Genomic DNA, 24,469 nt, shown 5'->3' on the forward strand with positions numbered 1-24,469 from the left:
GTGGGTCTCAGGCTAAGAGCCAAGGAACTATTGAATTACAGTGTAGACATGCAGGCTCAGGCTGGAGCCTGGCCTCTAGGACCCTGCGAGATGGAAGGGCCTATATGTGATTCTTAATTATTTTACTTTCTAATTTATGGCTTAGCTAATAATTTTGCCTCTGTTAGTTTCCTGTTCCCAGCCACTCTTCTCAGGCTATGCTGTCTCTTGAAAGAGGCCTTAAATAAAATCAGTATGCTATAGGATGCACAACGGTGAAGAACAAAGGACTAGTTTAAAGTACTTGCATAAAGAAAAATAAAGGTCACAATGTTTCTTTTTTTGTAAAATTGTTTCTGTATTCATTGGACTTTGGATCAGGTCTTTGTCTATGAACATCAGGACTTGTGAACTCGCCTCTCAATGTTCAGGAGAGTGGCTATTTTGCAACAGGTAATGTCTGTAGAAAATTGCCTCAGAATAACTGTGCCAAGAAGAAAAATATTTTCATTAGTTATCAGCAAAGCAAATCATATATCTAACATTTTTCTCATATCCTTTGTAAGGTCATGCTGTTATTACAAATAGAGGGGTCACACGACTTCCTATGTCATAAAAAGATTTATTGAATACTTATTATTACAGTAGGGCAAAAGGTCTGCTCTGTTCAGTAGCTTGAGATCATCTGCAGAACTTCCTGTTAACAGGAAAATAGGTTCATGATTGGCATGACTGTTCAGTTCTTAAAGAAACAGTACTAATGTATATATTAATTATTTTATCTAAAGCAATAAATCCTCATGAGATACAACATCCAGCTTTTGAGGGGCCTAGGGAACATCATGTGCATATTCGACCACTGTATTAAACCATAACTGTATCATGAGCTCTTTGAAGCAAGGGCCATCTCTTTAAGTGTTGTAAGTACAATGGGGCCCTGCCCTCTAGCTGCTTCCACAACAGAAACAATAAATAATAATGAACACAATAAACAAGAAAATAAGAAGCGTTCCTAAGATTTTGTGCAGGACTTTAGTCATGTAATTAATAATAATGAGAGTTACCCAATTAAATCCCTTCATTCTACTTTGAAAATGTGGAGCTAATGCATTATGGGCCAGACTCTGCAACCCCCTTGCATTGAGCAGCACTTACTCACACCACCCAGTCCCATTGCCTTTATTGGGACTATTGGTGTCCATTCAGCATGAGTAAGGGTTGTAGAATCTGACCCTAAAAACTTGGTAGGTACCACGATGTTACATTGATGCAATCCTCTGATGAGCTCCTTTTTCAAGATAAGTGCCTGCTTTTTAAAATTCGTCAACGTTAATTATTTTGTTTTAATTTTTTTTTAGTGTCCAGTAAACAAAGGCAAATAACATGAATTCGGATATAATGTGGTAAAGCAGCGCTCGGGGGGAGTGGGTGAGGCTGCGCACTCTGCTGGATCAAAGCAAGTTCGATATAACGCGGTTTCACCTATGATGTGGTAAGATTTTTTGGCTCCCGAAGACAGCGTTATATCGGGGTAGAGGTGTATTAAAGACACTTCCTAGCTTCCTCTAGCCTTCTAAAACAACAAAATGAAAACTCACTTCCTGTATTCTCTAACCTAGGATATCAGTATTTGAGGTTCCAAGGAAATCAGGTTATGATTATGATTGGTAAATGAGACTTTAAATGCTCTGAGGGCATTATATTCTTCTGTATATTAAAAAATGAAACAGTGGTTTGTAACCTATCATCTTTCATACGATAGCTCAAAATACATTATCGATAAATGTAAGTCAAATAATTATATATGACTATATAAATTACAGAAAAGTGGATCAGATTTCTCCAGCACTCATCATATAGCCATAAAAACATTTTGTGATTAATAATGGGGGTGGTGGAACTCTATTATTTTCCAGTAGTATAATTAAAATACTTAGTCTTATCTAATACATATAGTCTCTGTTCAACTCTGGTTGTTATATGTAGACAATATTCAGAGACATCATTAGGAAAAAAACTAGAAAAGTGGTCTCAAGGCCTTTTGATTTTAATCACTTAATTCACCTGGTTGCCAATCTCTGGACAAATCATCCTGTCCAATTTTTCTAAATAATAGTTAACAATTTACGAGGAAATCTTTGTTCTTGCTAGAAAGGTTATTCAAGGCCCCTGGTTGATTCCATTCTCTTGCATTAATGTGGCACTGCTGATAGAAATTTCACTTAAGTCAGATTGTATAGATGTTCAGTGTATGAAAATTCAAAAGTTCAGAAATTTGAAAGTGCAGAAAGCTTCTACTATATATTTAAGAATGAAAGTGAGTTGGTCCATATTTGAAACATAAAACTCCTGGTCAGTTCCTGTTAGCCTGAAAATTTGTAAAGCCAACAGTATTCCATAATCTATTTTTAATTGTGGATTATTCTGCATTTCAGAATTGACACCTAGCTCAGCTAAATAAAATGTAAGCTCATTTGTGAAACATATTTTCTTAGAGAAGCAAACTCTTTAAGCTTTGAGAGAGCATTTTCTTGAACCATTAGAAGATCAATCATCTGCTCCGATTTGTAGTTTGGAGTTGGGCATGGGATAGTTGCTGTAGTATCATCTCTTAGCACATTTTCTGGGAACAACTTCAAGAATATTAAGCTATAATCAACACAATGGTATCTTTTCCCTCAGTGATACCTTAGGAACCCTGCTGCTGTTAGCAATGGTGTTGGTCCCAAGCCTGGATAAAAGAAGAAGGTGCTGCAAGTGGGTTTGTGACTCACTCGTGTAAAACCTTATTGTGAGGAAACTGTTCAGTTAAATCCAAGCATGACAGATCTCAGTGAAAGCCGAAAGAAAGCTGAGATTGTGACTCATCGAATCCTGATGCCAAAATCTGTAACAAGAGTAGACATATGGAATGGGCCTACTTTTCATAGTATTGGAAAGCTGGCACAAGTTACATGAGAAATTAAAAAATACCCTTTGAACGTGCTTGGCATCAGTGAGACAAGATGGACAGGGAGTGGCAAGATGGTGTCTGATGGTGCTATTGTCTTATACTGAGAAAGAGGAACACACGCAACAGGTGTAGGAGTTATGCTGGATAACATCACAGCAAAGACTGCTGTCTTAGGAGCCAGTGAATGACAGATTAATAACAGACAGCCTACAAACAAGACATGTCAAGTGTACAATAATCCAAGTATATGCACTGACAGATGCAGCAGGCAATGGTGAAAAAGATACATTCCATGAACAGGTGCCGTCAGTATTGCCTTGCTATGATATCACGTTGATTACAGGCCACTTCAACCCACAAACTGGCAACAACTTTATTGGCTGGGAAGAAGTCATGAGTGGGGCAATGGAAGGCATCCAAAGTGATAATGGCAGACAGCTCTGTGGCACAAAGATTAGGAGACAATCTCTTCCAGCACAAGAGGCTTCACTAGCTGACATGAAGATCACTGGACAATGCAACTCTCAACCAGATATCTCTGGTTTGTATATCTAAGAGATGAGTGTGACGGTTCCCCCCCCCCCCCCCCCCCCCCCCCCGGGTGCCACCTGGAACTGGAGTACCACTGAGCCCTTGCTGAGTCATAGTAGCCATTACTTACAGGCCGGCTAAAATGTTTACAGGAGGGCTGAGCTTTTCCACAGATCATTGTCTTTGTTGATGAGCCATTAGCACCATCTAGCTTTATCATTGTTGTTCCTGAAAGGCGAGCTGTGGATGTTTTTCCAGAGTAAATACATTTGAATATTCATAACTTCAGATACAAAAATGATACATGCATACAAATAGAATAATCATGTTCAGCGAATCATAACTTTTCCAATGACATCTTACATGACCCATCTTGTACAAAATGCATAATATTTATGGCATAATTATATTATAGTTATATCATAATCATACCCCCATGATGAATATGGGGTGTAGTGTCACAATGAGCATCTTCTTTGGGGGATGTCAGAGTCATCCCCCTTCTTTGGGAGATGTCAGTACAGGAGCTGATGTTGGCTCAGATAATTGTCTTTTAGCAGCCACATTAAAACTTAAACTCCAAAAGATCACAAAGGTGTACAAATTGTGTGTTTATAGCAATAGAGAAGTTCAGGGATAAAGAAATGGAGATCAGACTTCAAATTTCATTTAGGAACCATTACAGTGTTTTACAGGACCAGGCTGATGAAAGTCTGGAAGAAGGTGGTAGTCAAGACAGCAGAGGGAAGTAGTGGGCTTCCAAAGAGGGTGGAAGAAAGATGGACGGATTACATCTGGAACATGGGCAGTGATTGACAATTGGAAAGCTCTGGAGGCAAAAAAGGAACAGCGCAAGGCACAGGTAGAAATCTTAGAGGCATATGAAAGATACAGAGGAAAAGATAAAGAAGAGATGCAGGAATGGTAGAAACAACAAGAAGTCCAGTGGCATCTTAAAGACTAACAGTTTTCTTTGGGCATAAGCTTTCATGGGTAAAAAACCTCACTTCTTCAGATGTGTGGAGTGAAAGTTACAGATGCAGGCATTGTATAAGGACACGTGAAGAGAAGAGAGTTACCTCACAAGTGGAGAACCAGTGTTGACAGGCCAATTCGATCAGGGTGGATGTAGTCCACTCCCAATAATAGATGAGGAGGTGTCAATTCCAGGAGACGCAAAGCTCCTTTGTAATGAGCCAGCCACTCCCAGACCCTATTCAAGCCCAAATTAATGGTGTTAAACTTAAAATGAATTTTAGTTCTGCTGTTTCTCTTTGAAGTCTGTTTCTGAATTTTTTTTTGTTCAAGAATAGTTACTTTTAAATCTGTTATAGAATGTCCAGGGAGATTGAAGTGTTCACCTACTTGCTTTTGTATGTTACCATTCCTATGTCCGATTTGTGTCCATTTATTCTTTTACGTAGGGATTGTCTGGTTTGGCCAGTGTACATGGCAGAGGGGCATCTGGCTCATGATAGCATATACAACATTAGTAGATGTGCAGGTGAATGAGCTCTTGATGGTGTGGCTGATGTGGTTGGGTCCTCAGATGGTGTTGCTAGAGTAGATATGGGGGCTGAGTAGGCAACAAGGTTTGCTACAGGGATTGGTTGGTGTTTCTGTGGTGTGGTGTGTAGTACTCAAATGGGAAATCTTCTGGGACTGACAGAATTCAGGCAGAGGCACTAAAGGTGGGAAGTGAACATCTGATTGAGTACCTAACAAAACTCTAACAAAATGCAGGTGAAAGAATAAGTGCCACAAGATTGGACAGATGATACTATTGTGGCATTGTCAAAAAAGTGATGATCTTATTCAGTGCATGAACTGGAGATATATTATACTGCTATCAATCCTGTGTAACGTATTGTCTGCCATTATGCTGAACAGAATGAAGAAGGCAGTGGGTGAAATATTATGAGAGGAACAGGTGCACCATGTGTTGAACTGATATTCACCCTTTGACAGATCACTGAAAAAGCTACTCTTTGGCAAAGACTTATCTTAATCAATTTTATCGACTTTAAGAAAGCATTCAGTAGTGTCCACAGAGATCCGCTGTGGGATACAGAACAAGCTGATCAATGTAAGCAGTAGACTTGGTGATAAAACAGACAACACAAGGCATTTTGGATAGTATAAAATAGATTAGTGGTGATGAGTTACATGAGGTTGACTTTGCTGACAACATTCCTTTTCTAAGTATGATGAAGAATGGAATGACTGCCCTTACATCAGAGGTTGAACAGGAAGCAGCAAAAATTAGACTGAAAGTAAATTCAGATAAAACTCAAACTGTAATAGTAGGAAACTGGAAAACTGCTGCAAAGATGTACGTGGATGGAAAAGAAATCGAACAGGTAGAAGAATTCTCCTTCCTGAGGAGTGCGGTGACATTTGAAGGTGACTGCAGTAAAGGTATTCATATGAGATAGGGAAAAGTAAACACAAATTTTGGAAAAATAAACATCTGGTCAGAGATCTCCATACCCAATTAAAGTTTACATTATACTGTGTGATTGTACTGAGCATGCTACTGTGTGTAGCATAGACTTGGCTGATGATAAGGACTAACAAAAAAGGAGGCTGCCCATCACAGATGGTTGAGGAAGATATTCCACATTTCATGGAAAGGCAAAATAACAAATGTGAGAGTAAGGGAGCTGACAGAGCAGGACATGTTAGAAAATATCCCAGAAAGAAGGCTTGTGGTTGGGACATGTGCACCATACTGTAGATGGGAAACATGTTAAGTAAACAGTGAATTGGGTACATGAGAGAGGAAAGAGAACATGAGGAAGGCCAAAGAAGAATTAGCAAGAGATGGTGACAGAGAGCTTGAATGATCTGGCATCAGCTGGGAAGAAGTACCACAACTAGAGAGTGACCGTAATCAGTGGAAGAACTGGACTGCCCATTGTGTCAATAGTTCAGGAGGATCTAAGGATGCATTGGGGATTTTTCAGGTGTCCTTTTGGTAGTTTTTATTTTATTTTTTTTCCCTGGGAATTTATCAGTGTTTATTACCGCAACAACAAAAACAGGTGTAAATCAGGGCAAAAACCTATTAATAATTTTTCTGGGTAAACATTGGGGTTTATTTGAAAAGTTTTCAGTAGATTAATGCTTTGAATTCTGTTCATCAATACAGTTAGCGGCAGAACTCAAAACACAATACCACCTCTGAGTTTAAGAAAACACTATATCTCTGATCCCCAAATACAACTTTTCATTTCAATAAACAGTTTACTATTTTACACTTAGAACTATTAGCCTATAAATATTTACATTTAATAACTGGGCCACACCATTTGCAGCACATCCACTCAACTTCATCCTTTTCTCCTGTTTTTGTTTTCTTAAAACTTTCAAATACGTGTACTTTCTTGTGTTCTGAAATGTATTCTGATACAGATTTTCCTCCCATTTTAGTGTATCATATTTAAACTGTTATCTGCGAACAGCTTGAAATGTGTATATGGCAAGCGTGAGATTCATTAGTACGTTCAGATGCACATGCACTTCAGAGCTTGCATGCGTGCCTGTTTGATTATGAATTAGTCTAGAAGCTACACAAAATAGCCTTACCTCAACAGGCAGCTTTGCAAATACATACAGACTAATGTATGATCGTAATACATATATCTCATGCAATGTATTGTATTTTCATAATAAAACAAGTTATTTTTTATATATTTGAATGATAGAAAATTAGGGTGAAAATCTGAAAAAACCTGAATAATACTTTTTGTAAAGCCTGTGAATTTTTCAGTAAAAATCAGTTTAAACTGAAAACAAAGGGGTTTAATGTTAAGACTCCATGAACCATGAATGCAGAGCCCCCATTCTCTGTCAGGAGATGAGGCACAAAGGATGAAATAGTGACTCTTGATAGTACTAGAGTATTAGGGCTTGTCTGGGTTTCAAGACCAATAAGTTTAAAAAAATAATGTATACAGTGTCTTGGATATTACCCCAGTGTGGTGGAAATGATGCATTTTCAGAATTCTAGTTGAAATGTGCATGTTCAGAAGGAAAGCACATAGATGATTCTAATATGTACTATAAATAGCATAATTTGAATTGCTCATATAAATAGAGGCTAATTTCTCATTAAACCCATCAATCTCATAAATAAGGTTTCCTATACCATAATAAATGCATGCAAAACATATGTGTAAATAAGATGAAGGCTGGGACACACATCGCAAAATCAAAGACCTTTGCATTGGACATTGTTGGCTTTTGTTAGTTCTTTCACTTTGGGTCTGTGTGTACCCCAAGGAAAACTTGAGACCATAGCAAAGGTGCGTGAAAAGGAAAAAGAGTGAAAATATATCCTGAGTGTGACAGCAAATCAGCAGACTGAATGATTGTGTTAAATAAAATTAAACAAACAGCATTCTTTTGTCAAATACTTTGCCTTAAGTCTTTCTTTGGTTTTCAGAATTCCAGCACTGTGGTTAGGGACATGAGGCTAAGGTTAATAATTAAGTGAGGTTTTAGCTGTGCTTTGGCAGTGATTAAAGTAGGATGGAATGAGCTAAGCACTGCTGTCATCTACCAGAAGGGTCTAACTGGTTTGTCTGCTGGAACCTCAGGGAGTGCAAAGCTTCCACTGAGTAGTCATCATGTTCAAAAGTGACAAGTGACTTTTTGGGTGCCTCATTTTTCAGTGTCCAACTTGAGGCACTTAAAGGGGCCTCATTTTTCAGAGTTCTGTTCTCAACACTTGCCTCTAGTTGGGTAAACAAAATGGAGCCACCTCAAATTACTAGTTAGCCTCTGAAAATTTAGGCCATGGTGACTGGATAACGCAACATCAACAGTAGGGTGTAAATTAGGATAGAATTTGCCTTATCTGGATAAATCTTGCCTAACCAGAAAAATTAAAATATCGTAGACATGTAGGTCTGGAAAGGACATTGAGAAATCATCAAGTCCAATGCCCTGTGCTGAGGCAGGACCAAGTAAACTTAGACCAGCTCTGGGGTCAGCAGGGGCTTTTCTTGCAGCCATAGCCTCTTGAGTGGCGATTGGGGGTGGGGGAGGGGCAAAACAGCTGCCCCTCCTCTAGCGTTGCCAAGAGGGATTGGTCCCTGCCCTCCTCTGGAGCTACCCACCTCCCCATTCAAGGCTTAATTGTCCCCTAGTTTGCCAGGGCTGAGTAAGTCTGCTGTGAAAAATGATATTTGTTAATATCATTTTTCACTGCCTCCCAGCTAGCTAAGTGTTGCGGGTGGTTCAGAGTACATGTCAGGCCCCCCATCCCTCCCTCTGTGAATGCAATGGCAGACAGTCATTTCACGCCTTATTTCCTGGGTTACTCATGCAGACGCCATACCATGGCAAGCATGGAGCCTGCTCAGCTCACCATCACCGTACATCTCCTGGGTGCTGGCAGATGTGAGACTGCATTGCTACACAGCAGAAGCTCATTGCCTTTTGGCAGCAGACCGTGCATTACGATTGTTAGCCATCGTCATCATATTCCTGGGTGCTCTTTTAGCCGACCTCGGTGAGATTGGTCAAGGGCGTCTGGACAGACATGGGAGTGACTCAGCCAGGTCATTCCCATCTTCTGCTGAGCACCCAGGAGATGACGATGACTAGCAGTCCTACTGCACCGTCTTCTGGCGAGCAGCCAGGAGATGATGGCTAGCAATCATAATGCAGCATCTTCTGCTGAGCACCCAGGAGATGACGATGGCTTGCAGTTGTACTGCACTGTCTGCTGCCAGCCTAAGATGTAAAAGATAGATGGGTCAAAACAAGAAACTGACCCAATTTGTTTTGTGAAATCAACGGCCTGCTAAACCCATGGTTTTGAGTTCAGTCCTTGAGGGGGCCTTTCTGTGTGATAGTTGTTTGTGTTTCTCCTTGATGCAAAGCCACCCCTTTTGTTGATTTTAATTCCCTGTAATCCGTCATCAGTTGCCCCTCCCTCCATCAGAGCAACAGCAGACAATTATTTCATTGCAAAACTAGGTGAGGACGCGATGGCAGCGCGGTGACAAGAGGGACATTGTCATAGACTTCTCACAAAGAATGGGCTCGGCAATGTGACCTGGCAACGTGCACATCATGCTGATGAGCTCTGCAAACATGCTGGCCAAACAGGAAATGAAATTCAAAAGTTCGCAGGCCTTTTCCTGTCTACCTGGCCAGTGCATCTGAGTTGAGAACACTTTCCAGAGCAGTCACAATGGAGCACTCTGGGATAGCTTCGGAGGCCAACACCGTCGAACTGCATCCACGCTAACCCAAATTTGACCCGGCAAGGCCAATTTTGGCGCTATTCCCCTTGTCGGAGGTGGACTAAGGAAATCGATTTAAGTTGATTTAAGCTCTTTAAGTCGAAAAAAAAGGGCTTCGTTGTGTGGATGGGTCCAGGGTTAAATCAAGGTAATGCTGCTAAATTCGACCTAAAGTCATAGTGTAGACCAGTCTTTTTTTCTCAAGACTACGTTTGTGCAGTTTTGTTAACCTTTCCTCATGCGGGGCTCTCCAGTTTCTTCTCTACCATTGTGGCCTGCGCTGGAGCTCAGCCGAGTCGCTCAAATTTTTTTCACTTTAGTTAGTTTAGTTAGTTTTTACACAATTTTACTGAGTATTTAGTTTCAATTCTCCTTTTCCAGTTCTCTCCAACAACAAAAAAAGTTTTTTTCCCCTTCCAATTTTCCTGTCAGTTCATACTATGCCTGGCTCACTAGGTTTTAAGAGGTGCACTACATCCAGAGATGCCATTCCCATCTTGGATGGCCACTCTCAATGTGTTCGCTGTTTGGGGGGGTCCCACGTCCCTCAAAAATATGCCCAGTGCAGTAAGTTAAAGGTAAGGGCATGAAAAGACGGAGACCTGAGGCTCAAATTAATCTCAAAGGAGAAGTCCCTCAGACCTGCCTCTGACACAGGTGCAGAGTCCTCTTCAAGACAAAATCCACCTGGGTCAGTAAAGGATAAAAAAAATGGCCACCTTCCTTGCCTCACAGAGACCAACTGCTTTCCAAATGATCTCAGTGCCGACTGCTCTGCGGCTCAGCACATACAATGCTCTGGGCACCTCTGGCACTGCCCGTATCCTGGCTGCTGCCGATGCATACCGCTCCAGTGCCGAGGCTTCATGCTTAAAGTCGCTTGTCTCTTCTCATATGGCACCGATCAGCACTGCAAAAGACCCAGTGCCAACTCAGCAAAGCCTGCCTGTGCCACAGCCAAGTACGATTGCTGTCGAGGCACCAACATCTCAACCACTCATGCCTGCTCATACAGCACAGCAGCACTCGGCATTGGCTGACCCCACGGCTCCGCCATTGCCTCCAACACAATGTACTATGGCTGCAACTACCTCAATACTGCAGTTCATTCATTCAAGGTACTTGCCAGTATCACTGACCCCAGAATCCCTGCTGCTCGGTTCTGGTCTCTCACCAGAACCGTCAGCATGGCTCAGACAGCTAACTGCTATTCCCTCTCACTTCTCTAGTGATGAGGATGATGGTGTTCAGGGAGTTTTTTCACCATACCATTCCTCCCCTCTTCACACGCCTACTAGCATGGGATCAAGGAGACCAAGATCCTCATGTTTCCAGGACCTACCACCCTGGTATGGACACCCGTGAATGGGACCACCCATGCCATGCCCCAGACAGTGGCATTATAGGAGCCTGTGGGGATCATACAGGAGACACTATAGTGATTGACACAGCCCCAGAAGAGGTGACAACAGATCTCTTCCTGAACCTGTGCATACTTCTGCAACTGAAGGACAGGAACAGTCTGCAACCTTGCACATGGAAGAAGGGGCACCTGACACCTCTCCAACCAATAGTAACTCATCACCCTCACCAGACAATGCTGTTATGCCCCTACCTTCAACAACAGCGGATGATTTTACTCATTTTCAGGACCTCTTCAAAAGATTGGCTAACAAACTCAAGATTACTATGGAAGAGGTGTCAGAAAATCATCCTGAGCTGACCGACATATTACAACCTTCCAGTGCATCCAAGATTGCCCCCCTATTAATGCAGCCATTATGGACCCTGCCAAGAATATCTGGAAAACACCAGCAATTCTAACCCCTACCTGCAAACGCCCAGACCGGAAATACTATGTCCCATTCAAGGGCTCAGAATTCCTTTTCACACACCCAGCACCAAATTTGGTCCACCACGACGGCCGTCGTTAGGCGTCAGGCTTCATGATTTACATCTTCTTTCCCACGTGCGATTCAAAATACCATGGAGGATCTCCCCTTCGATGGAGAGAAGTTATTCACTACAAAGATCAACGAAGTGTTGCACACCATGAAGGACTCCAGAGCAACGCTCAGATCCCTAGGTATCTGCACACCATCGACTAGAATGAGACAATATAGGTATCAGCCTTATCAATACCCATGTTATCCGGCCTACACTCAACAACACCAGAGGCCATATGATCAACAAAATCAACAATGCCAGAGACCTAGGCACCAATGACGACGCCCCACACCGTTGACACCGTCCCAACCCCCTCCACCTAAGAAGCAGATTTGAAGCCTTGGTCGAGGGTATAGAAGATCTCCCACCCACTCTAGTGCTCATACTACCTACCCAGATTTTTGTGCACCATTTGCTCCCTTTCTACTACAACTGGCAGGTCATCACTATGGACAAATGGGCCCTAGAGGTCATCAGATTGGGCTACTCCATTCCCTTCCTGTCTATACCACCCCTCACACCCCATCTCTCTTTAGGGACCCCTCTCATGATCACTTGCTACACTGAGAAATACAACATCTCCTGCAAATAGGAGCAGTGGAGACAGTGCCCAACCAACACAAAGGAAAGGGGTTTTACTCCCACTATTTTTTAACAGAAAAGAAAAATGGGGGATGGTGGCCTATTTGCGACCTCAGATGACTCAACAAGTTTGTCAAAAAGCAAAAATTCAAAATGGTTACCCTCACAACCATAATTTCAGTACTGGAGCAGGGAGACTGGTTTTCAGCCCTAGATCTGCAGGATGCCTATTTTCATGTCATTATACATCCTGCCCACAGACGTTTTCTCAGATTTGTAATGGGCTCAAATCACTACCAATACAGGTTCTGCCCTTTGGCCTCTCAACAGCACCCTGCATTTTTTCCAAGATTCTCGCGATAGTAATGGCTCACCTAAGGAAAAAAGGAGTGATCATTTTTCCTTACCTGGACGATTGCCAGCTCAAAGTTCAGACTTTTGCGGAGGCCGTTCAAGCCACACAGATGACCATCACTGTTTCCAGGATCTTGGCCTACAAATAAACAAAAATAAGTCCACATTGACTCCTACTCAACAACTGGAGTTCATAGGTGTACACTTCGACTCCATAACCGGACATGCATCTCTCCCACTCAACAGATTCAACATCATAAGGAATCTGGTTGCCAAGCTGTGGAACAATCCTCAGGTCACTGTCTGCAACTGTTTACAGCTTTTCTCCATATGGTCTCTTGTACTTTTGTGGTCAGGAATGCATGCCTGTACATGCGGTACTTTCAAGGCAGGATGACCACTGTGTACAGACCAAATGTACACGGTTTAAACAGATGCCTATCCATACCTACCAAAGTTAAGGACTCACTCATATGGTGGACCCTTCCACATAACCTTTGCTCAGAAATCCCATTCCTACAGGACTCCCCCCCCCGTTATAATTACTACAAATACATCCCTTACTGGCTGGGGGGGCACACATGGCGCATCATACCACTCAGAGACTTTGGTCCCCCACGGAAGCCTTACTACACATAAACCTTCTAGAACTCTGAGTGGTACGCAACGCCTGCCTCCATTTTCTCCCATTCATCAAAAACCAAAACATTAGGATCATGACTGACAACATTGCCTGCATGTTTTATATAAACAGACAAGGGGGAGCTCGGTCCTACTCACTTTGCACCGAAGCTATGAAGCTTTGGAATTGGTGCATCCAACACAGTATCTGAATCTCAGCCTCCTACCTACCCGGTTCTCTAAATACCACTGCGGACGAGCTCAGCAGAGCTTTTCCCCTAGATCATGAATGGTAGATAAATGAGACCATCCTACACAACATATTCAAAATATGGGGCTACCCACAACTGGACCTTTTTGCAACCACAACCAACAAAAAGTGTCTGGAATTCTGCTCCAGAGTGGGCCAACGGAAGCACTCCATGGGAGATGTATTAATGATCCAATGGAGCGATAATTTACTGTATGCATTCCCTCTGATACCACTTCTCCACAGAGTATTGCTCAAAATATGGGCAGACAGTGCCAGGATCATACTAATAGCCCCTACATGGCCCAGACAGGCATGGTACCCATTTCTAACGAAGATGTCTGTTTGCCTGCCGATTCCACTTCCCCTCCTTCCGAACCTATTATTACAGCGCAGCAGTCAACTATATCAGCCCAACATAACCATGCTACACCTCAAAGCATGGCTCCTCAGTGTTTCTTTAATGAGGAACTAGACTGCTCTGAACAGGTACAAAGGGTACTGTTACATAGAACACGATCCACACGTACCAGCTATCTTCATAAGTGGACGAGATTCACCCACTGGTGAGCAGCCAAACAAACCGTGCCTCTTCTGCTAATACTCGACTGTTTCATAGAACTTAAACTATCGGGGCTCTCTAGCTACAATTATGGCATTTCACCACAAGACCAGAGACAAAGCAGTTCCTCAAGGGCCTCCAGTCCCTATACCTGGACATTAAACCACCTACTCCACCTTGGGACCTTCACTTAGTCCTCACATGCTTGATGCACCAACCATTTGAACTGCTAGCAACATGCTCTCTCCTGCATCTCTCCATGAAAACTGTGTTTTTAGTTGTAATTACATCTGCCATATGTGCCGGAGAAATTGGAGCGCTCCTGGCTGACTCACCGTACATTGTATTTTTTTAAGGACTGAGTCACTCTCTGAATGCACCCTAGATTTCTTCCCAAGATGCACTCGTCTTTTTTACAACAACTAACCTATCCATTTGCCTACCTTTTTGAGTCAATGATGCACACGCTAGACATGTGCAGCGCATTATCCTTTTATTTGGACAGGACTACACCTTTTAGGACTTCCTGAAACTCTTTGTTTCCATCGTGGAGCAATCCAGAGGTACATCCATCTCTAACCTGAGACTTTCTAATTGGATAATGGGCTGCATCCACCTTTGTTATCAGCTGAAGAACATAATTTCTCCAACTTCTGTTAGGGCACATTTCACCCACAAGGACATCCCTTGAAGAAGAAGAGGAGGTTACTCACCTGTGCAGTAACTGACATTCTTCGAGATGGGTGTCCCTGTAGGTGCTCCACTACCCACCCTCTTCCGCTCTGCTTTGAAGTTGGAGCAATCTCCATTGTAGAGACAGAACTGAGGAGCCCAACCGCGCAAATTGAGACATGGTTAGCGCATGAGGCCTATGCGGGTACTGCCGTAAAAATCTTCAAGCGAAGATGCAGAGCACACCGACACCTGGAGTGGACACTCACAGGGACACCCATCTCGAAGAACATCAGTTACTGCACTGGTGAGTAACCTCCTCTTCTTCCATTTTCCTTTTGGGGTACAATTGTAGGCAAATAATTTGCAATGAATTAACTAATTAGCAGTATTCATAGAAGCAAACTCCTTCACTTCTTTACATTTCCCAACTATGTAGATATGGATTCTCCATTAATTCTAAAAGTATAGCAGTTAACGCATCATCTTTATAAGTGGGCATTTAAAAATATGCCACCTGTGACTGAGGAGGTTTGGAGCCTTACTGTGAAAATGATTAAGGTTCTAGAGAAGAGATTCTTTAATGATGGATTGCTGTAGAGTACAGGGATAAGAACATAAAGCTTTCACATTTTACATAGTACCTTTTACTAAAATAACAGAATCAGCAAATTTACACATCTTACAGTGGTTATTAATAGTCACCATAAAGCAGCTAATAAAATAAAATTAACAGTACTGGACGTAGTTTCTGTGCTCTGAGCCTGGGTAGCTCAAGTAGTCTTCTACATAACTGGTAAGTCAAGGAAGTTTTGGGATTGAAATAAATACATTCTATACAATTTTCACAATGGAGAAGAAAGTTCAGAGTTATTGTTCTTCAGTTGTTTTTTAAAAAAGAGAACAATGGAGACTAAGTACTATTTTATGTTGCAGCCATTGAACAGTAAATCAAATTATTACTTAATACACGCTGCATATAGAAAACAAAAACTTTTCTCTTTACAAATATGGACCATATTCTACAATGTTACATCCCTATGGAAGTTAATGGGAAATAGACGAGTATGTGAGGGCTGAATTTTATCCATGTTTGATTTTACAGCATTCCTGTCTTCAACTGGTGTAAGTCTATTGGGGTCAATGGAGCTATTTTGATTTACATCAGCTGTGGATCTGCCCCTATATACTACTATGGTCCAAAAATAGTAAATAAACTTTAGATACTCTCCTTTTAATTTAAACGTACATGAACTCTTGCAGAAAAGGATATACCATAATAAGTTATTACCATGCACCTTATTGATATAAAAAGTGATGGTGGAATGTGAACGAACTACTTTCAGTATAATGTAAACAGAATGAAAGAAAACTCTTTTCCAAATTATGGACTACTTCTCCAATAGAAGAATTCAAATCTTAAATAATATAACCAAACATGGTACTTATTTGAATTAATATTGTGTCTTCTGAATAGAACTTGTTTGACTGTCAGCCTTCAAACCAATGGTTCTAGCTTTTAGCTGTTAGCTTAGATATACTTGGAATGAGACAGTGACAATGTACGCTACATATAAAAGCACTTATATATTTAGTAGCAAAAAACAACCTCTTTATATTGTTGAAAATTAAACATGATTGCTCCCTAAGAATAATCACAAAGAGGAAGAGTTAGACTCTCCCTTCACTTACATCTGTGTCACCCCATTGATTTACATACTATTAACTGAAGGCAAAATTTAGCCTAAAATGGGAGGCACCAAGAGCAAAGCACTTTATTTGCAGAAATATAAAATTAGGGAAATTTATACAGGTAATCTATCGGAAGTGCTCAGGAAGTGGTATGAAGCCCATAACTACATGTCTGCTTACCACTTATTTAACTTTGTTAATGGAACCACCTGCAGGGAAATCAACCAATAAACACCCCTGGTGTCCTGAACCAGTATGCAGATTTACTTCTAAAACATGTCCATGTGGTGTTTTAGTGGCTGCTTGTTTGTTCAGTTGTTATAACTAAGGCTAAGCTTTTGTCATGGATATTTTTAGTAAAAGTCACAGACAAGTCATGGTCAATAAAGAAAAATTAATGGAAACCCTTGACTTGCCCCTGACTTTTACTAAAATTATCCATGATAAAATGGGAAAGGTCTGGGCAACTGCGGGGTGGCTGGGAGGTCCAGGGCTCCCAACATCTGCGGGTGGGCTCAGAGGTCAAGGGTCCCCTGCCCCCTCTCCTGCAGAACCTAGGGAGCTGTGGAGCTCCCCCTGCCCCCTCCTCACAGTGGCTGGGGAGCTGCTGGGTACCCTTACTGCCCATGGCGTCTGGGGGTACCTTACAGCTCCCTGCCACTGCAGGAAGCGGTGGGACCCTGCAGCTTTCAGCCACTGGGGCTTAAGTCAAGGAGGTCTTTGGAAGTCATGGATTCCGTGACTTCTGTGACCTCCGTAACAAAATCGTAGCCTTAGTTATAATGAGGATGTTTCTGAGGCTGGCAGCCCTAGAAATGTTCCCTAAAGAATTCCAGAGTTACATTGTCTAATTCAGTGGGAGAAACAGGCCTCTTAATCAGGTTGTTGCTACAACAATATTACTAAATGTTAGGGCTGTTGATTAATCACAGTTGACTCAAGTGATTAACTCAAAAAATTAATTGTGATTAATCGCACTGTTAAACAATAGAATATCAATTGAAATGTATTAAATATCTTGGATGTTTTTCTAAATTTTCAAATATATTGATGTCTATTACAACACAGGATACAAAGTGTACAGAGCTCACTTGATATTATTTTTTATTACAAATATTTACACTTTAAAAATGATAAACAAAAGAAATAGTATTTTTCAATTCACCTCAGACAAGTACTGTGGTGCAAGCTCTTTATCGTGAAAATGTAACTTACAAATGTAGGTTTTTTTTGTTACATAACTGCATTCAAAAACAAAACAATGTAAAACTTTAGAGCCTACAAGTCCATTCAGTCCTACTTCTTGTTCAGCCAATTGCTAAGACAAACAAGCATCAGTCCGTTCTGCTTTGGATCACTGTTGAGCAGAACCGTCATCAGCATGGACGCATGTCCTCTGGAATGGTGGTTGAAGCATGAAGGAACATATGAATCTTTAGCGGATCTGGCATGTAAATATCTTGCTATGCTGGCTACAACGGTGCCATGAGAATGCCTGTTCTCACTTTCAGGTGACGTAAAAAAGAAGCAGGAAGCATTATCTCCTGCAAATTGTAACCAAACTTGTTTGTTTGAGTGATTGGCTGAAGTAGGACTGAGTGGACTTGTAGGTTTTACATTGTTTTATTTTTGAATGTAGTTATTTTTTGTACATAATTCTACATATGTAAGCAGGGCTGGATTAACTTTTTGTGGGCGTGGCACCAAACATTTGTAGGCCCCCATGGAGGCAATGGAGCATGGCGTGGGGAAGTCAGTCCCCGGAGTGAATGGCCAGCCAGAGGCAATGGAGCATGGCATGGCAGGGGAAGCCCTGCTCTGCCCAATCTGAGGGCACTATTTACAAAATGGCAGTTGCCAGACGCACAGTGGCCTGCCCGTCCCTATGCTGCCAGCATGCCCTTCCCCTCGGGGGCAGGCCTATGCCACACCCTGCCGCGCCCCCACCCTGCCCAACACCCCCGACTCCCTATGGTCAGATGCCCCCCCAGACCCACTATGCCCAGCACCCCACCCAGACCTACCCACAAATGCACAGCGCCCTGCACACCACCACTCCTGCCCACAGCCCCACCACGCTGCCCAGCACCCTCCACAGAACCCTCCACTCCCTAGTGCCCCAATACACAGATCTTCCTGGCCCCTTCACAGCCCAGCACCCCTATACTCCCCACAGACCCACTCCCCCAAGCCCTGCCTCCCGGCCGCACTTACCGGCTCTGATGGGAGGTGACGCTACCTGCTGGGCTGAGCCAGCAGCACAGCCAGGGCCGGGAATTGCTCCAGCCCCTCGGCAGTGGAGCGGTCAGCCAGGCCAAGGCCTGCCCTGGCCGGGCTCCCTCAAGACACACTTGCCTGGAGGGGCCCAGCCAAGTCCTCCACACTGTCTCCCTCCTCCCCCATGCCCCTGGCTGAGCCTGGCCAGGCTTCTGCACCAGTCCCCCTCCCTGTTTACATTAATTCTTCTGGGGAAATTGGATTTGCTTAACATCATTTCAATTAAAATAGCATTTTTCAGAAATATAACTACAATTTAAGCGAAGAGTTACTGTACTCATATAGCCCCTATTAGTTATACTAGTGTGACTAACCTGGGTGGTTCTATTTGCAATGTCATTTGTCAAAAATAACACTTCCTCTTACAAGTCACTTACAGGAACAGCTATCGTGGTACCACTTCATAGGCTATCTCATAGACTTCCTATCCTGTCCCCTTGCCAGATGCTGCAGTGTTATCCAACGTACAATAGGTTGCATTTGGGTCCTCATATGGGCTTGAACACACCACTTCATATGTTTGCACGTCTTTGCTGCTGCTCATTCTGTACAGGGAACCTGTAAAACAATTACTTTGCATCAAAAAGTTTATGAATCTCACAGAACTAAAACAAAACATCAACTAAAAAAAAATAGTAACTATATCCCTTTGGAAGGGACGTTAAATAAATTCTTCTCTCCTACCCCCAAATAATGGAATTTGACTCCATTCTATTTAGCCCAGAATTAAGATTTGTGTTGGTTACTGTCTACAATACCTCACCTCTAGTTGCTAGGAAAATGATTCAGAATCACTTATCTGCTAGGTTCTTCTATGGCCCCAGCACTGTTCTGTCAGAACACACAAACACTGAGAACACATGACTCCATCTTAGCACCCCAGAGAGAGCAAGAAGCAATGTTCTATTTGTTTTACTGAGGAGAGACTGAGCCACAGAGAGATTCCTTAACTTGCCCAAGGTCATAGGGACAGGATCTATGTGAGAGAGCCAAGAATTTAACTCAGATCACACATATCCTATTCCAGTGCCTTAACTACAAGACCATCCTCCCTAAAGAACAACTGTCTACTTAACCAAAACTAATTTGATTAACAAAAAAAGCATTGACATTATCTGAAGTTTAAAAACTTAATACCATGCACAGACAGTCTAAGAACTCTATAGTACCCAATTCTCAAAATTTGCTAAGTAGACAATCATTTCAAAGAGGTTTATCAAAAATGTAATGCTCACATTCATCTCCTGAAATTTCAAGAGCAGCCTGAGCTCTAAAATAAAAAGATAAGGGAAGAATCTATTTAGTCATTTTTATCACTTGGAAAAACATTTTAAAAATGATACTAATGTTTAAATATAGAACTTTAGTATCTTGAGTTGTGGGAGCATTTATGTGCAGGTACAGTCTAAAGAGGAATTTTTCTTATCACAGATTTAGTACAGGCCACTGTAGTGCTAGTATCATTAGTAATAAATTAAATCAGATCTGGTTATACTAATATCCAGAAAATTGTAAATTCATAGAATGGCTCGAAGTTAGCAAGAACTAAAACCGTCTCTCCTCCCCTACTCAAAATAGTGAACTAACTAAATAATAGTTATATTAATGCTTCTTAGCACTACTAAAGAGTTTTTAATTAATAGACCTCAAGGAACATTTTTTGATGTGGATAAGGGTCATTATCCTGATTTTAAAAGTGAGGAAACTGAGGCAAGATAGGTCACGTGACTTGGTACTCAAACCTCCTGACTCCCATGCTGAATGCATTATCCTGTCAAATACTTCGAGTTACTACTTTAATAAATCAGCATAACTTTCTTATTATACAACAGATGTAAATAGTTTACATTTGAACCCTTTTCTATCTATGGTATTTATCTTGCTTTTTATACTACCATCCATCAACATAATATCTAAGCACCTCACATGTAAAATCAATAGAAAATGAAGTCCCTAGTGGTCTTCATGGAGTCTCTGGCACATCTCCCTTTGGGGGTCAAAATTCTGCTTGTGGTAGGGTTTCTTGGGGGTGCTGAGGTTGGAGAGGATGTTTGTATTGAGACAGTGCCACTTACTGTGGAAAAGGCTTTCTCAAAGAGGAAGATTTTATAACATTTCCTAAAGATGGCCAGGCTCTGACATTGTAGTAGTGGGGGTGGTTGCATCTTTTGAGAATGAGCTATAAAGTTGCGTGTCATCAGTGTACCATTGGCAACTAAGCCCCTAGTGTCTCACTACATCTCTGAATGGTCTCATGTAGATTTTGAAGAAAAGAGGGGATTGTATTGATCACTGTGAGACCCTACAGGTGAGGGCTTTTGGGAGGGAGGAGCAGTTCCCCATTACTGCTCTGAACTCTGCTGGAGAGGAACCGTTGGAGCTGTTACAGTGCTGGACCATCTACTCCAGCTGTGTCACATGAGCATTGTCTACTGTGTCGAAGGCTTTGAGCGGTCTGGTAGTGTGAGCTTGGCGATCTTATCTTCATCCCTGGCAGCGCTGGCTCTAACTTTTTTGCTGCCCCAAGCAAAAAAAAAAGAGCGCTGCCTGCCGTAACACCCCCCCAGTGCTGTGCCATCAAAACCCCCGCTCCCTGAGCGCTGCACCACCCGAAGCCCTGCCCCCAAGCACCGTGTCGCACAAGCCCCTGCCCCACCGAATGCCGCGCCGCCTGAAGCCCCCCTAAGCATCGCACAATCCCTGCCCCTCCGAGCACTGTGACGCCCAAGCCCCCCCAGCGCTGCGCTGCCCTAAGCCCCGCCCCCTGAGCGCCGCGCCACCGAAGCCCCCTCAGCGCCACGCTGTGCATGCCCCGCCCCCCGACTGCCACACTGCCCAAAGCCCCGCCCCTCCCGAACACCACACCGCCCAAGCCCCCGCCCCTCCTGAGCGCCACACCACCGAAACACGCTCCCTCCCCCTCTGAGTGCTGCTTGGCGGAAACAAAGAAACAAAACCCTCCAGCGCAGCACCACTGAACCAAACCAAACCAAAACAAAAAAAAAACCCTGAGCGCCACCCCACCCCAAGGTGCTGCCCCAAGCACGTGCTTGTTCGGCTGGTGCCTAGAGCTGGCCCTGATCCCTGCACACGAAGAGGTCATCGTTCAGTGCCACCAGAGCTGTCTCTGTGCTGTGGCCTGGTCTGAACTTTGATTGTGAGGTATCCAGGATGCTCACTGATGGGTTACTACTTTCACATTTATTTTGCTTAGCAATGAGAAGCTGGAGATGGGACAGTAGTTGAAGAGAGCTTTGTGGCTAAGTGTTGGGTTTGTGAGGATTGAGTGAGCTACTGCATTTTTCAAGGAGTCTGGTAGATTTGTTTCTCTGAAAGAGTCATTAACCATTTCCCTTAGTAGAAGACATGGTTGCTCTTTACTGGCTTTTACCAGTCAGGAGGGGCATGGATCTGTTTCACAGGTTGTGGCTTTAAAATGGCTTTGGTGTCTATGATAAGACCAAACTCAGTCAGGGTGGTGAGGTGAATAAAAGTTTGGGAGTGGAATTTTCTTTCCCCATCAGCTGCATACATATTTGATTGATCTTATCAGTGAAGTATGTTGGTGGCTTTTCAAAGGGGTTGATGCTTGGGTCTGGTGCATTTCTAGACCTCCAGTCACCCTAGGAAAGAAGGATTGTCTTCTGGTTGAGGCACTAGAATGGGACTTGGAGCTAGGGTCAATCCATGGCTTTGCCATGGACTTTCTGTATGACCTTGGACAACTTGCCTGATCTTTCTGCCTCAGTTCATTTGTTAATGGGGATAATACAATGATTCTCAAACTTTTGTGCCAGTGACCCCTTTCACACGGCAAGCCTCTTAATGCAATCCCCCCTTATAAATTAAAAACATGTTTAAAAATATTTAACACTATTATAAATGCTGGAAGCAAAGCAGGGTTTGGGTGGAGGCTGACAGCTTGCGACCCCCCCCCCATGTAATACACTCATGACCCACTGAGGGGTAATGACTCCCAGTTTGAGAACCCCTGGGATAATACTTCTGTACCTTGTATGGTTATGGTGAGGATAAATGCTTGAGTGCTCAGATCAGATATATAAGTAGATAAATAAGTGTAAATATAGAGTAAATCAAAAAGTCATAAAACTCTAATTAGAAGCTTCCCTGGCCCTTTGATTTATACATTGTGCATTGGCTAGCTGTTCAGGTTCTATATGGAAAGTTTTTTTAAAAATCTTCAAACTGTAATAAACTAAAATATAAAGTGAGAGAGCTGGATCCCTTCTTGTGCCTAAGCTCTGCACAGCACAGGAGGGTTGGGAGTCATTTACAGCTCCCTGATCCTGTGGGCCATTCTGTGCTACTCTGGTTCCAGTATGAGTTAGAGCAGTTTGTAGATAGACTACTCTAATTTACACCAGTGGTGTGTGGTTTCCAAGGGAACACATACCAGCTGAGAACTGGTAATGCCAACTTCCTCCCTCCTTGCTTTCCTCCCCACCATCCCCTAGTAGGTCTCCTGTGTGATCTGGGGTATGTATGGGGAAGTTAGCACAGGAACACACTGCCCGCCTTCTGCCAGTTAAGAGCTTCTGTACCCGTGGTGAGATTATCAGTTTTCTGATGCCAGTTAGAGTCTAGCTCCTCTGCATTGTCTGAGTGTCAATGTGAATCTGGCCCTAAATCAAGCATTTAACTCTAATTCAGGGTTAAATCCTGGTCTGATTGAAGTCATTGGGAGTTTGGCGAGTGAATTCAATGGAATCGAGATTTATCCCTAAATAAATGTACAGAACACAGTTATTACAGTGCATGCTTGCAGTAAATGTAACTACAGTTTTAAGTCTTCTGATATATTTTATAATTGAGCTGAATAGAAATGTATGCAGTAAGTCATGGAAATTCATAAATCAAGTAAATCAAATGTGGTCTCTCTCTCTCAAGTATCCTGTCCATGATAATATTGTGGAAAACAAGCTGTGTTAAAAAAGTATTTGATTAGCTGAGATTTATTCTGTTGACTTAATAAGCATGTTTGCTATTCTTTGAAAAGAAGTGTGTGTTCAGTTACGCACCGCTCTTTCTGTAATAAGTTAAAAAAAGCAGCTACTATTACAGTAAAGTGTCGGTATGAGCTGGAGGGGTACCATGATGTAGTTAATGCCTGTTACAACTGGAACTCCACAGCTAGTGATAGTTGAGTGTATTTATAACATCCACTTCCTTGCTAGAAAGTTGGAAGAGAACGTGTAGGGCCATATCCTGAGGATGAGGCCCTCACTCAGGCAAATTCTAGTGAACGTCAGTGGTGAACAAGAAGGATAATGATAATATGCGGAGTAAGTATGGTATAAAAACTAAGGCCCAGATGTTGCTGTTCTGATCTGAGCATCGAGGGAGCTCTTTCTTTGTGGATATCCCGTCTCCATGCTGAATAGGGTTTTGAGTTTTTCTACCAGTATTTTTCTGTTCCTCCACCATATGGCAAAGAATCTATGTGAAAAGAGAGACCAAGGATGGTGAACATAGCAGAAAAGTCAATACAGCAAGAAGCTATTTCAGGTTTCTTCAGGAGCCTCTTTCCAGTAAGGAATCAGCGATGTTGTCTGAGAGCATGACAGAATTGCAGGGCCCAGAGCTTCTTCAGGTCCCAGGGCAGATCACCCGTGTCCTTGATGTGCTCAAGATTTGCATGATCCTGGAAGATCTGTGTATTTTGTGCTGCAATTTTGTGCTACATTTCTTCTATGGGAGAAGAAGAGTGGTGGGGTTGGGAGTGGGGGAAGAGGCAAAGCTTACCCCTGAAACAGAGGGGTGTGTGTGTGTGT

General features: G+C 42.6%; 1 protein-coding gene across 4 annotated transcripts in view; it reads left to right on the forward strand.

The window, feature by feature from the left end:
• CHRFAM7A (CHRNA7 (exons 5-10) and FAM7A (exons A-E) fusion) overlaps positions 1-24,469 on the forward strand; it is an 88,414-nt gene that overhangs the window by 10,744 nt on the left and 53,201 nt on the right. The window lies entirely within an intron of this gene.

The sequence above is a fragment of the Gopherus evgoodei genome, chromosome 10 (assembly GCF_007399415.2).
Source record: "Gopherus evgoodei ecotype Sinaloan lineage chromosome 10, rGopEvg1_v1.p, whole genome shotgun sequence".
NCBI lineage: Eukaryota > Metazoa > Chordata > Testudines > Testudinidae > Gopherus > Gopherus evgoodei.